This window comes from Anabrus simplex, chromosome 1 (assembly GCF_040414725.1).
Source record: "Anabrus simplex isolate iqAnaSimp1 chromosome 1, ASM4041472v1, whole genome shotgun sequence".
Taxonomy (NCBI): domain Eukaryota; kingdom Metazoa; phylum Arthropoda; class Insecta; order Orthoptera; family Tettigoniidae; genus Anabrus; species Anabrus simplex.
The window spans coordinates 89,028,478-89,044,858 of record NC_090265.1 but is presented as its reverse complement, the minus strand read 5'-3'; the positions used below and the strand labels follow the sequence as shown (position 1 = coordinate 89,044,858).

Sequence of the window (16,381 nt, the reverse complement as noted above, 5' to 3'; positions counted from 1 at the left end):
CCAATAAAATGTTACCGTGCTCTCGAAATCTATACATTAAAATGTGTAAAAAGAGGTCAAAATAAATTACATGTCATAGAAATTCGAGCTTTAGTTATCACTATAGATCTATATCGAGAAAGAAAAAAGTTCTTGTTTATCTTCAGTTAGGTTTTGTGATTCCATTTTAAACGCTGATCTGTTAAGAAAAATACCTGCCACGATCTTCGTAGAGGTCGATACTGAATGTGTCGATACTGTACATATGAAATGTGGTCAAAGCCCTAATCGATAGCTTCTGTTTATTAGACCATCCCGGGATTCTAATTCAGTTATATTCACCACACGCGACACAGAAATGAAACACACTCAGGGATATAAATAAACGAATGTAACAGTAATTCAATGTCTGGTTGTTCACCACCTGGCAGTCCTCGCTACACGGTGACGAATTAGGAGCAGCCCATGTACGGGCCTAGTGACACGATCTGGACATGGAAATGAGATCATCCTCCAATGCGGTTTCTCAACCACCTATGGGTCGTGTATACTTCCAACAGTCATGTCACGATGGCTGTCTGGATTCAGGGGTTTAATTACAACCTCGGAGATAAATGTCTCTTAATTCTTCAGCTTGGAAGGCTGGTTGGATCTTCGAAAAGTACCACAAAAGGTTATACGGAGAGTAACCGCAAAAGCCGATGGCGGTACCATGATGCAGCGTACATAGCATAATGAGTGAGTTTGCCATTGCTTTCCTCACTTAGCCAGAAAGTTCTACGAGTAGCACTAATGTGCTTCAAATGCTATTTCTCAGCTCCACTAATGCTTCAGCAGCTTTCATACTGTCACAGCCATAAATGTGACCAAGATGTCGGTGGTTGCCACATTTTGCTCTTAAGAGACTTAAGCAAAATATACTGAATCTATCAAGAAACGGCAACAGGCGGTTCGATGAAGTATAGTATAAAATATTATCCGCACAATTACCTTACACTGAATGGTCGGTACATTTTTTGAGTCAAATAACTGTGATTGTTATATTCTTATTGTATAGTAGTAACAATCTACTGAAGTACTGTACATTTTATATCTGCATTGGTCTACTGGTTAACTCACTGGTCTAGTGACTGGATGGTTCAAAGAAATGACAAGGAGTTAAACATTGGCCTCTTTCAAACAAGATGCTGTTGATTACCTCAGCCGGCTCAATAAATATTTTCTCATCGGTTTCTGAGGACACGACACGACACGACATGGTGCCTTCGTCAAATTAATTTCTCTTTCTAAAAGGATAATAATAATAATAATAATAATAATAATAATAATAATAATAATAATAATAATAATAATACAAAACTTCTGGATTAAATCGTGAAGCAAATAGGGAGAGAATTACATAATTACAGCAAATATCGAATCAGTTGTAACACACATAACAAAAAATAATTATCTCGGAAAACAAAACTAAAACATTATAATACGGTAGTAAAATCTGGAGCATTATACGCATCGGAGACCTTAATCATTGGCGGTAGATCACTCATAAAAGATATAGAAGAGAAAGACATAAATATTTACGGAAACTTTTTGGCCCAGTCAGCACAGAGGGAGTATAGGTGAAAAGGAAATCTCATGCCATTTATTGCCATACTGAAAATATCTGACACTCTCAGGAAACGGAGGTTGAAATTCTATGGGCACATTCTCAGAATGGACAATGATACACTGACCAAAATAATTCTAAATCTTGCCCTCACACTGAAAATCAAGAACTACTGGCTAAATGAAATAGAATCAGATCTTCAGGAAACCATCAACCAGGAAACTGTGACTAACCGATCTGCTTCCAGAGCACTGATTAATAATCATTGTTTCGTGGATCGAAAGGCTGGAACTAATAAAACCTGGATAGAAGAACGTAAGAAGGATTTCAGTGAGAGGCTGAAAACATTTTGGGAAGAGAAAAAAGAAAAATTATCAGCTAAATTAGTTCAAGCGTGCTCCTTAGTTTGGCATAAAGATGTAAAAAAATTGTACTCGTCCATTTCTACGCTACAAGGAACATCATAAAATCAAGAATACGGTTTTGGGCTTTGAAGATGAGAGCGACAACAGTGTATTAGTAGCCCCTAACGACAGGTCGGGAGTACGCATAACGCATCCTTTCACTCCATCCACAGGAGAGGTAGGGAGTTCAGATAAAACGAAGGAAATATGGAGTATCACGATCTACGTCCAACAGTATGGCAGCTGATCCAGCACACAACATTCCCATGCCACGTTACAAGATAGCCCCATCTCTGATCTACGTCCAGCAAAATGGTCGCTGATTCATCACACAATTTTATGCCCGTAAATATTCGTAAGATACACATCATGAGAAAACTTCTGCTGCATTCGGTGACGTTATCGTTTGTGTAAGGGACTTTGCTGTGACCTAGATGAAACTCCAAACAAAGACAGTGGAAACTCTTAAAACACGGCTCCGTCTGTACCTATTATACACTGGTGGAAATAAGTATCCAAACACCATGAAAGGGTTGTGCTAGATTTACGAACATTGGTAGGCGTATTTATACATCTGAAAGATTCAAATTTCCCGCAAATAGCATTAGCGTGGCGCTAGTAGCGGCCCTATGACAATGCACATCACGTTTACTTTAAGTACGGGCTGTACTGTACGAGACCGATAGTTACCTGTAAGATTGGACGGAGTGACTGTGAGTGGGTTAAGAATGCCTTTACGACGACGAAGAGGACAGTATCAATAGCTCACTGCTGTTGAACGAGGCCGTATAATTGGGCTACGTGATGGTGGATTTTCCATCCGTATTATGTCTCCACTGTGCATGCGTACTGGCAGCAGATGTTACGAGAAAGTACGCTCGCAAGAAGACCGGGTTCCGCACGTCCCTGTTGCACCACCGAGAGGGAGGACCGCCGTATTCGGCGTATGGCTGTGGCGCAGCGGACTGCGTCTGCAACAGCAATTCGAGCGGCAGTTGGCACCACAGTGACGCAACGAACTGTTCGAAATCGGTTACTTCAAGGACAGCTCCAAACCAGATGCCCTGCGGCATGCATTCCGCTTACCCCAAACCACCGCTGTCTGCGACTTCAGTGATGTCAAGGGAGAGCTCATTGGAGGATGGAGTGGAGGTCCGTTGTATTTTCCTATGAAAGCCGGTTCCTCCTTAGCGCCAGTGATGGCCGAGTGTTGGTTAGGATGGGGCGAGCGAGCGCCTGTATTCCACCCGTCTGCGGCGTTTACACACTGGACCTGATCTGGGGAGCAATTTCCTATGGCAGCAGGAGCGCACTCGTGGTTATTCCACGCACCCTAACAGCAGATGTGTATGTCCGTCTGGTGATTCGACCTGTTGTGCTACCATTCATGAACAACATTACCGGGGCTGTTTTCGAGCAGGATAATGCACGCCCCCTGCCGCTGTTGTAACCCAACGTGCTCTAGAGTGTCGACATGTTGCCTTTGCCTGCTAGGTCCCCGATCTGTCCCCAATCAAGGACGTATGGGACATTATTGGACGAAAACTCCAGCGTCATCCACAATCGGCATTAACAGTCTCTGTATTGACTGACCAAGTGAAACAGGCATGGAACTCCATCCCACAAGCTGACATCTAGCACCTGTACGACACAGTGCATGCACCTTTGGATGCCTGTATTCGACAGTCAGGTGATTACACCGGTTACTAATGGACCAGCATGGCACATTTGAGATGGCTTTTCTCGCGCGGATATTTACCTGTAGTCTTGTATCTTTAATAAATTAAATATGTTACCTCGACAAATATATATTGCCAAAATGTCCGTAAGCTTCATTCCCTGTTTCATGGTGTTTGAATAATTTTTTCCGCCAGTGTATATAGAAGGCGGATTTATGGCACACGGTAAGAACGCGAGGAAGATGATGATGTAGATAATAATAATAATAATAATAATAATAATAATAATAATAATAATAATAATGACGTATGGCCTCCGAACAGGTCTGGTGCAGGTCTTTCTGAGTTGACGCCGTATAGGCGACCTGCGACCTATGGTGATTTCTAGTGACGAAGATGGCACACATACCCATTCCCCGAGTCATCGGAATTAACCAATGAAAGTTAAAATTCTCGACTGGCCGGGAATCAAACCCGGGACCCACTGGAACAAAGACCTGCAGGCCAACCATTTAGCCATGGAGCCGGACAGTATAAATAGATGACGAACACCGCAAACTTGTACACACTAAATTGATAACAGTAATTTGTGTTAGACTCCCACCCCAAAAACACATTTATGTTAATAATAATAATAATAATAATAATAATAATAATAATAATAAAACAACCGGGCTGAGTGGCTCAGACGGTTGAGGCACTGGCCTTCTGGCCCCAACTTGGCAGGTTCGATCCTCGATCCTGGCTCAGTCCGGTGGTATTTGAATGTGCTCAAATACGCCATCCTTGTGTCTGTAAATTTACTGGCACGTAAAATAACTCCTGCTGGACTAAATTCCGGTCACTCGGTGTCTCCGGAAACTGTAAAAGTAGTTAGTGGGACGTAAAGTAAATATTATCATCGTCATCATCATCTAACGGTTTCACCCCTTTTAAACGAACAAATAACGTTGGGTGCCTTTTCGAGACCTGGACCTCGGTGACCTACATAATGTCTTCAGCTAAGGTATAGGGCAAGTGGCCAGGCATCTTCGTCAGCCCCGTGGTCTAGGGGTAGTGTGTCTACCTGTAATAGAGAGGTCCCGGGATAGATTCCTGGCCAGGACTGGAATAGTTCGAGATCCACTCAGCCTCCATGAGAAGAGTTGAGGAGGACCGAGTAAGTGGCTGCGCGGTATTAGTCACGCAGTTGTGAGCTTGCATTCGGGATATAACGGGTTCCGACCCCACTGTCGGCAGCCCTGAAGATGGTTTTCGTGGTTTTCCATTTTCCCAGCAGGCAAATGCTAGGGATGTTCCTTAAGGGGCGGAGCGAGTTAGCCATGCGGTTAGGGGCACGTAGCTTTGAGATTCCATTCAGGAGATAGTGGGTTCCAACCCCACTGTCGGCAGCTCTGAATATGGTTCTCCGTGTTTTCCATTTTCACACCAGCAAAATGCTGGCTGGGGCTGTACCTTAAGGGTTCGGCCGCTTCCATCCCACTCTTCGCTCTTTCCTATCCCATCGACGCTATAAGTCCTATCTGTCTCGGTGCGACGTAAAGCAAGTAAAAAAAAGGAAAAAAAGAGAAGGGAAGATACCTGGGGTTTCTACAGCAGCTGATAGTGGAGCTGTTGGAGATTCAAACGACCTTCTAGTTGAGGGCTCTATATAAAATTATATGGATATCGACGGTGCGTGAGCAGTACCTCGTATCACACAATTATCTTTCGATCTATTATTCTCCTTAAGACTGGTCATGCCACACATGGATATACAGTTCATCGGAAGAACGTTCATTGTGTCCATCTTTCTGTGCTAACGTGTAAAGGAAAACGAGCCTTAAATGCCTTAAACTGCAGGAGCGCGTAAATGGTTCATGAAAATATACATTCCTACAGTACAGCAAGATAAGTTTAATTTTCCTTTACATGTTGGCATGAGAAAATTCAACGCAATGAACATTGTTTTGATGGAATGCATATACATGTATGTCTGGGAGGCGTGGCCAGCGTGAAGGGAAATTATGGATAGGAAGAGCACTGTGAGATATTGCTCGCGCATCGTCGATATGAATTTCTTAGCCGAAAATACCTTGCAGTGAAATCAATGTAATGCTGATAATGCATAACGTGAATTTTAAATTGCCGAGTGAATGGCGCAGCTATCAGGAGTAACGATGGTATAGTACGCGCAACTTTTAAGGATACCTGGTTTTACGGGGGTGAGGAGTAAGAAGGGAGCTCTTCCGGTTCCGGTACTACTGCCAACTGAATGGAAAGGATATCTGAATTGAATCGATAGTATGACCGATCGATATGACTTTTCCAAACCTTTATTATCTTAAGCCAACAACTGTGTTACACGCACATTATGACATCATTTAACATTTCTCGTTGTGAATATTGTTCCTAGCATTAATTCTATATTTTCGGTTTGCTGTGTAAGCAACAACAGTATTAGTACATAAAGTGTACGCCAGATGTCTCACGGCGATTCATACTCGATTCATAGTTTGTGTTTCAAAGGTTGCCAATACAAATCTCGAAAATAAACGAGGTCGACCGATTCAGCACTAGGGAGCCCAGGTATCGCTAAAAGTTGCGCGTACTATAATTGCTTCTCATACCACCTCACATAGACAAATCACTGAGTATACATCCCTCGAGTGGTAGTGGGTTCAAAGCCAATTGTCGGAAGCCATGAAGATGACTTTCCGTGGTTCCCCATTTTACGCCAGGATAATTCGAGGGCTATGCCTTAATTAAGGACTCTGTCGCTTCCTTCGCGATCGTAGCCCTTTATTATCCCATCGTCGCCATAAGACCTGTCTGTGTCGGTGCAAATTAAAAATAATTGTAAACAGTTAAAAAAATCTTTAATTCAGTCATCGACGGTATTGCTTTTGATAGACTCGGTTCTAAATTAATATTTTGGAACATGTTGGGGATGTGAAATTTAATGTGAAACATTTGCCATTTTTAACAGGCAGAGTTGTTCTGAGTTACATGTGCAGATCCTGGTAGTGAAATGCAGGGCATGGCTACTGCTGGCAGCAGCCATTCGTCATGACAACGAAGTACTTCATTAGCGCTTCGTGCTCCCGATATTTCCGCTAATAACTGCGGTCACTCTCAAGGAACAGCTATTAGGAGTAATGACGGTAATTGCTTCTCATACCACTCCACCTAGTCATATCAATGAGTGTACATGCCCCGAGTGGTTTTCGAGAACCATGAATTGCATTGCACTCCTACAATACTTCAAATGTGATCCGAGTTGTGACCAAAGTGATATCAGATACAATTATAATTCAATATTTAAATTTCACGAGAAGATTATCCTTCATATACACTTTCAGCTAGTGTATAGTGTTCAGCTCATACAGTAATGCTGAAGGGATGCTAAGTAAATAAAAATTCCCTTCAGGCAAGCAACTCAATTTTGAATACATCCTAGGGATATGAGCTATGAATTTTAGGTAAATAAAATATGAGAATATATTCTTTATTTATTTTTAAACATTACAATCCTTTTCTTGATAATCTTTATCCGGTCGATTAGATTAGCAGTTTGCCTCGTTCCACCACTACGAGAGCTAATGTGAGTCAATGCATTGTTTCACTTAAGCCCTTATAACTACATTTGGTGTGGACATTTTTCGAAATATCAAAAAACGCTTGAGTGTATTGAACCAAGGAACACATTAGAGAAAGAAATTGTAAGTAATTTAATTTGACTAGGATTTGAATAGAGAAGAAACCGAGTAAAGGAACAAGTTATTTTAGGTCAGTGTCCAGAATTAAGGAGATAGTGGGTTCGAACCCCACTGTCGGCAGCCCTGAAGATAGTTTCACGTGGTTTCCCATTTTCGCACCAGGCAAATGCTGGGGCTGTACCTTAATTAAGCACGGCTGCTTCCTTCCAACTCTTAACCCCTTCCTGTCCCATCGTCGCCATAAGACCTATCTGTGTCGGTGCGACGTAAAGCAACTTGTAAAGAAAAAAAAAAGAGAAGTATAGGAATCACAGATGTGGATTTTCTCTTTACAATGTCAAAGAGAATATAAGAGAACAAACATGGCCAACCAGATACCTGTGGGAACCGAAGGCACAACTTTTCAGATTTCACGTCCGATGTTCTATCATTGAACCACGATGGTCTTGGCCAGCTAGCGTTAACTCAGAACGAAACAACTTAGAAGCCAATTTGCTCCCCGCTGTTGAGGAACGGAGAGCAGCTGAGTGAGCATGGAGGGGAAGTGCGATGCACACACCACGCGACGTTCAAGCCTATATGTTTTTCAAGAAAGTCACGTATCCCGAACCTTGAGTTACTTAAGCGTGAAAATGTAATCATTCAGGACATATTGCACACTGCTGTATTTTTCTTTTGTCAATGAATAAATAACTTATATTGCCCTGTTATGTTTTATAATCTGTGCCCTGTTCACTCCGCATGTTCCATGCTCGAAATAATAATAATAATAATAATAATAATAATAATAATAATAATAATAATGTATGCATGCATGTATGTTGTTATTATTAACAATACCTGAACAGAAATGCCAAGATCAGGCGTCATCAAGTAGTTGCTCTAATGAACAGGTGCTACTTGCTCCGTTCGGAAGAGAGCAGTGGACAGGCGGGTTGCATACCATGGTGGTACTCGCAGTAACCTCACGGAGATAGTTACCTTTTGAATGATAATAATAATAATAATAATAATAATAATAATAATAATAATATTTTATTATTATTATTATATTATTATATATTGTATTATTATTATTATTATTATTATTATTATTATTAATGTATCCGTGCTTCGCTACGGTATTCTACGACGTATACGGATTTCTACTGAAATTCTTTTACTCGCAGTGAAGTAGAATATATATTATTGCATGTCTCTTAGGGCTATTCAAGAAACAATAAAAGGGAGGACGTCATACGTTGCAAGGTGGGATTTGGGGAAGTTTTAATGATAATGGAATGTCACATTTCCTACTGACATACACAATCGAATTCGGGAGTTTCTACTATAACGGCAGGCCCACTTGCCAGCTTTCATTCACAATAGAGAAGGAGAGTCTCCATTTTAAATAAAAGGTCTTTTCCTAATGACAATAATAGGGTAGGAGAGATTTGACTATAATCGAGAAATACAGCGCTATGTAGCGTATAAAAAAGATACGACAAAAAGTCGTAGGATCAAAGTTCTAGATCTCTCCAAATTGAACAACGATTGTGCTATCTGTTTTGTGATACTACTTATCGTTTAGCCACCAATTCGAAACGGAGGTCTGCATCGTCATTAAAATTTCATCAGTATTTCGATATTTTCTGGGACCAGAATATTAGTCTGTATATGAACATTTTGGAATTTTTCTTCAAAGGAAAGTGTGCTCAGGTTTCGGGATTAACAATCGCATACATACGTAAAATTAAGGAAGAAAGTAATACAGTTAAGAAAGTTGAAAATAATAGAAAGTAGGATTATAACTGGTGATAGCCGGATAGGACAAATACGTAAATACAAAGCGGATGTACTGAAAAATGAAATGTCCGTCACTAAATCGTGAAGATATGAGTTACGGATATAAGAAGGCGGTAACAGAGGATAAATTTAAAAGCAGAGATTTTTAAGTAAACAGATGCAGAGATGACTTATGGTGTTATTACTTAAGTCTAAAGAGAAAGGAAGAGGCAAGAAATGAAGGCGGATAGCAGAAGATACAGTAAAAATTATAGCAAATGACAGAAAACACCTTACGGTGTGCAATAATGGGCTACGCTCCGCGGTACTGTTCAAATACTAACAGCCCCCCTTAGTGATATTCGAGGATGATTGTAACGTCGAACGATATTCGGAAAATATCCCGCAGAATGGCAGCTTGACATCTGTCTCGCTTTATCTCCAAGGAACAACCACGGGTTTACGGGAGTGATGACGAATGCCATTTGTTACTTCCCTGCTGGCAAGCATATAGACGTTTCCATGGTAACTGCTAGGTTTGTTGTCAGTCTGTTGGTCACTCAATGCAGAGCATGAAACCCGCAGAAAATAGTAATTTTCTCCGTTATTTGAAGAATAAGATAAATTATATACCTAATAAAAGATGTTTAAAATGAAGGGACCCCAGCCTTAGTTTGTGATATTTACATCATATGCATATCTAAACCTTCGCATGGATGAGTATACTCTTAATATGAAGTTTGGTCGTGATATATCCAGCCGTTTCGCCGTGATGATGGAACAAACAGACACGAAAAATAAAAGTCACTTACACGGTCTTAAGTTGACCTAAAACGGATAAATATCTAAAAAAAATCGTCAAAAAAAACGAAATTACGCACAGGGGATCTCCTACAAATTTACTTATATAGATTGCTTTTATAAATACAAATAAGTGTACAAAATGGAATAGAAGAAATTGAGTGAAATTTAAGTGGATTAAAAGAGTGACTATATTGGCGTTCAACGGCAATAAATGTGTTCTTTTCTAGAATAACTCGCACGGACGGAATATTATGCTGAAATAATTTGAAACTAGTGGACGTAATGTCTGGTGGACGAAGTGTCAGTAACCGAGAAAGTGAAATGGATTAGGCACCAGGAGAATAGTTGGGAGGAAAGGAAGTACAGCTGTGTTATAAATGATAATTTCGTGGATTTTGTGAGAGCTTACGAAATTAAACAACGCATTCATTCGTATGAAGGTACAAGCGTTTGAGAATTAAATCGTCAAGAGAAATGCGCTTGCGAGGAAGGACTACTATATGAAAAATGTCCGGCTGACAAAATGAGGATTGTCATAGAACTCTCGTATGAGGAGGGGTAAGTTGTACGGATTATATAGTTGCTTTGTGTGAAGTCAGCGCGTACTCTGTTTCCAGCAACAGTTTCAATGAAGCAGCAGATAATTTTTATAAGCTAGTGGGGTGAGAAGCAATATATATTGAGGAGTGTATATCAAGGAGATTATGAAGAACGACTATGATGCATGGAAATTAGCTATAAAATATGACAATATATCAGCAGAAAGTTCGTGTAAAATTCTGTAAATTCTCTTGTGATTTCCTAAAATGTGATACACTCCAGGAAAACCGTGCTATAGTCTGTCACGCAGCAAGATCTTTCAGGACGAATGTGTTATTTCAGGGGACTTTATTAATCACATCTTTAAACTACATGCCTGTCGTATCAACAGCTTTGTCAGTGCATGGGGATGTCTCTGTAAAGCTCCTCAATACACGCTGTGAAAGATAAATAAATAATTCCGTTAATTATGTCTAAAGGTTAAACTGACGGCGAACGCTGAATTTTAAAGCTTGATTATTCTGTCTTTATGTTGTACACTATTAAAGATAAAATATAAATATAAAAATTACAAATTTTAGGTGTCGTTTTCAGGTGGCTGTCACAAATAATAAACTGCTTCCATTATTATGAGGATGATCACCCTGTTGCACTTCCTCTTAAAAACAAAAATCATCACCACCACTTTCATCATCATCATTATTATTAATATTATTTATTGTGAGCAGACTGATACAGTGGTCATACAACTTGGCGCCCAAGTCGAGTGCCCTTATGTGACTTCAGGTAAGATTTTCAGTAGATTCAGTCGCAGTTATAAGAGAGGAATCTGTAATTAACGCTGACGAAGTCCTTTTTTTTATTCGTTTTACGTCGCACTGGCACAGCTAAGTCTTATGGCGACGATGGGATAGGAAAGGCCTAGGAATTGGAAGAAAGCGGCCGTGGCCTTAAGGTACAGCCCCAGCATTAGCCTGGTGTGAAAATGGAAAACCACGGAAAACCACCCTCAGGGTTGCCGACAGTGGGGTTCAAACCCACTATCTCCAGGATGCAAGTTCACAGCTGCGAGTCCCTAACCGCACGGCCAACTCGCCCTGTTGGCGAAGTCCTGAAATGTGCTGGGTGTTCCTCGCGACGACACATAAACGTGCTAAGGCGGTTTTGAAATAATTATTAGTAATATCGGTTCAACGTCCCACTAACTACAATTTTATGTTTTTCCATTGGGACTGAGGTGCCGGAGGTTTGTCCCACAGGAGTTATTTTAAGTACCAGTATATATACTGCGCACCGTCAAATACACCGGCCAGAGCCAGGATCGAACCTACCACGTTGGGCTACTGGGCCCGGAAAAGTATTATTATTATTATTATTATTATTATTATTATTATTTAAAGTACTATACATAATTTGCTTGGTTAATTTCATAAATTATCGTGCGGAACAAATGTAGGAGCAGTGAGTGGGAAGGAGAAACGAAAATAAACAACTACACTGTAGACGAAATTATGTATTGGTTGGTAAAATCACGTGAAAATACCCGATACGGATGAAATATGATTATTATAGTGTTGTGGAGTATTAAATTAAGAAATCAAGTGTTGAACATAAAATCTAAATAAAATATAACTAAATCGGGTGATGTGTTCAAAGATCTTGTTCTTGAGTACGTTGGTTTATGGATGTAAAACCTAAATGTTATCGAAAGAAGCTATCGAATGCTGCAGTTTTTTTTATAGGATTAGGCGTACACCATAAAATGAGGAAATCAATGGGAAACTACACCACTCCTCATTTCATACTTCTTCATTGAGACCTATGCTATCTATGTCTGCTTATGGTTGATCTATCGAGGATCCTGTCTGACTTCGGGATGAGTACTTCAGATACAGAAGAATTTGACCATCTCAAAAGAAAGTAGAACTAGTGGAATGATCAAGAATAATATCAAGAAGAAGGCAAAAAATATATACTGTGTTCAGGAGAGGAAAAGAAAATTTACCATCTTTTATGCCTGTTGTTCACGGTAACATTTTCTGTCAAATTTATTGTACAATAATTTTATAAAATTCCTGTTGCTCACGGTCAAATTCAAGTTTTATAAAACCTTTGATAAAACTTTTCATAAAATAGATGATGTTCTATTCCGTAAAATTAATTTTACGAAACGAACCAATCAGCGAAGCTGACATCACGATGATGCTGGCGCTACGTCGTGAGAAGATTGTGAAGCTCGATTGTAAACAAACACTTCTTTCTAAAATGGCAGGATCCGGGTGGACTAAGGAAGCTGTTAGTGTTTTACTGACGAATACCAGAAATATCCTTGTTTGTACGATGTTAAAACGCCACTTTACCACAACAGAAATGCAAGAAGAGGGGCAGAAAACCCAATCGCCGAATTCCTATATAAATGCTGGTCTTCTAACCTCAACTAATTTTCGACCAAGGACAGCAATTCCCTACCTTCTTCTCTTCTTTTGATCCAATCCCGAGTCCAGCATTTCGTGGTATTTCTTTTCTTCCTTTTTACCACTGTGTAACGTATAATTGCAGCTAAAACAGCAAGTTTTGCTTTGTTTGTTGGAGCCATACTCTCAAGCACACAGTAAGTTGAAAAGTTTATCGATAGATGGCAGCACACACACATCTTATTTCAGAAGTGAGTTCATAGATGGCCATCCTGATGCTTCCACGGATTCAAAAAATAATAATTTTACCGTAAGCAACACAACTTGTTTACACCAAATTTTTATAAAATTAATTGAACAAAAAATTTTACGAAACATTTTACCGTGAGCAATAGGCATTACGGTATCCGAACAATTTAAACCTTCACATTATTTGAAGCAAATGTACTTAGAGTTGCCAAATGTTCTCTAACAAGATGAATGTAAAGTTTTGGTAGTTAACATAACTTGAAATTATTTCTTGTAATTCGACGGCTGTTAACTAAAACCATTAAAATCGTAGTCCATCTAGTGTATCTTCCGTTTCTGCATATTTCTCATACCCTCCATGACCGAATCCATTCCTCCTAGTTAACATTTCCACCTCAGTTTGCCTATTTTGGCACCACCATGGAAGCCGGTTCATTGACACAGCTTTATCCTTAGAAGTCATTCCTCACATAGCCTTGATCTCCTGATTTATAATGGTAATCTTACTATAGATAAAAATGGATGTATGTGTGTATGTGGGTGTGTGTGTGTGTAAATGACACATCTGCTCCTAAACCACTGGAGTAATTTCAATCAAATTTTGAACACATATTATTTGCTATCTGGAGACGAGCACTGTGGGGGTGAGCGATCTCTAGCCCCCTTAGGGGTGGGGGTATTGGGGGGGTCAGGTATAAAAATAATCGAAAATAGTGTCGAATCCATAGTTTTCGGGGTCGCTGAGGTTAATAGTGGCACTTGGAATTTAAAAAATCCAAGTTCAGCTCCTTTTGTGGTGGGGGCGAGGGGGAGTGAGATATAAAAATAATCTAAAATAGTGTCGAATCCATAGTTTTCGGGGTCGCTAAAATGAATAGTAACACTCCGATTTTTGAAAAGTCAACGTTCAGCCCCATTGGCGGTGGGGGAGAGAGGGCAGTTTGCGATGGGGGCGAGGGGGCAATGAGATACAAAAATAATCGAAAACAGTGTCGAATACATACTTTTCGGGGTCGCCGAGGTGAATTGTACACTCCGGATTTTTAGTATCAGGAGAAAAACCACATGGAGATAAGACACCCGAGGAGCTCTTAGGGGTGGGGGTTGGGGCGAGGGGTGAGATATAACAATAATCAAAAGTAGTGTCGAATCCATACTTTTCAGGCTCGCCGAAATGAATAGTGGCACTCCGGAATTTTTTAATGTCCAAGTTCAGCCCCTTCGGGGTGGGAGGCGATGGGGGAGCGATATATAAAAATAATAGAAAGTAGTGTCTAATCCATAGTTTTCTGGGCCGCTGAGATGAATTGTAACAATCCAGATTTTTTAAATCCGAGTTCATCCCCCTTTAGCATTGAGGCTGAGAAAGGGTAAAAAATAAATTGTCCTAAATGACGGAGATAATGGATGTGTGTATGTTCCAGTATGACTTAAAAGTATGACTTACTACCTGGAAAATACACTGTGGGAGTAAGACGCCCCTAGAACAACTAGGGAAGGGGGTAAAATATAACCCATATTAATAACTGGAAGTCAGTATGTAGCGATTTATATATACTGTATGTATATGTACAAATTACGGCATAAAATGAAAACAGACGTGAATTAATGAGAAACTTCCAGGCATCATTCAAACTTAATACTTGGTACCAGATAAGCTGATGACTTCAGAATTCCTAGAAAAATCGGAAATTCTCAGCATTCTCTGAGGGGGACACGCTGAGAGTTTCAAATCTACATAAGAACGCAGTCGGATATATTTACCCAAAACGATAACCCATAGGTTTCATGGGCTTAAGTTTCCTGAAAGTCCTAATTTTTAACCCCCTTCCCATATCAAGATGGCGGCACAATCTGCCAGATGAGGTAGAAAATTGAAATTTGGCAAAATGATACCTTTTAGCCTGTAACCGACGGGAAATTTACGAGATGATTATTCTTTTTATTTTTCAACCCCGATAAATATCGAAATATGGAGGCAATTTTAATGACGGTGCAGACCTTCCTTTGAGGTATTTGGTGGCTAAACGGTAAGTCGTAATTCGTATCACAAAGCTGATGGCACAATCTCAGTTCAATTTTAAGTGATCTACAACTTTGGTCTTATGGCATTTTGTCGTATCTCTATCCCTCATACGTTAAATTTGGCTCTATTTCTTGTTTTACCTAAATTTTGCACTTTGTACGCGTATAGTTGGTGGTTTGAATCATAGGAAAGGTAGGATCATAAAATTCTGCGCAAATATTGGCCCACCTAGTAGCCATATGTGAGCCAAATTCTTTGTTTGAATCTGTAACATAAGTAACTGAAAAGTAATTCAATGTGTGAAAACCTTTCACAAATTTCTCCCTATTCAACGTTTCTAAAACAATCTTGCCTTTAAATAGGTGGATAGGGGGAAATATCATAGGATCAGCCATTTAGATCGCTAAATGATGCCAGGGGCGTCTTATCATACAATCCGTTTTTCGATATGATGCAACGTTTAGCAGCAGTAATTCTGTAAATGAAATCAATAGTGACAGTCAGCAGGAGGGCGTCTGCTATTGTAATCAGTACTTCCCACATCGACTTTAACTGGCAGTAGGAATGGGGTCCTCCTCCAACTCCTGTGTACCATTGTAATGAATAATTTCCTTCTCGATTGGACTAGCAGAAGGCAAGGGAGCGTGCAATTTTTTTCAAAAATCCTTTACCGATTCTGTTTTTCAGTGTAAAGGAAAATGAACCTTACAGTACCGTACTGTAGGAATGTACGTTTGCATTACGTATATACGCACTCCTAGTGTACTATGCATGTAAGGTTCATTTTCGTTTAATCGTCGACATAGGAAAACTAGCACAACGGACATTGTTCTGATGGCCTGCGTATCCACATGTGGCTGGGAGGCGTGACCAGTCTTAAGGAGAATAATTGATAGGAAGAGCTTTGTGGAATACAACCTTTTACCTTTCCAGCGACGATATAAAGGCCACCATTTGGTGAAATACAGAAATATTCAAATAACTGCGATCAACATTAGGTTGACAGCTGTTAGTTTATCTTGTGAAGTATTGAATAAAGATTAAATGTATCTCCTCAATGGGCACTGTGACTGGTGTACTTTTAATAATATTACTGTATTTGCTATTCGCTTTACGTCGCACCGACACAGAGAGGTCTCATGACGACGATAGGGTAGGAAAAGCCTGGGAATGGGAAGGAAGCTGCCATGGTATTAAGGTACAGCCCCAGCATTTACC

General features: G+C 40.0%; 1 protein-coding gene across 1 annotated transcript in view; it reads right to left on the bottom strand.

The window, feature by feature from the left end:
• Rdl (Resistant to dieldrin) overlaps positions 1-16,381 on the bottom strand; it is a 493,946-nt gene that overhangs the window by 447,417 nt on the left and 30,148 nt on the right. The window lies entirely within an intron of this gene.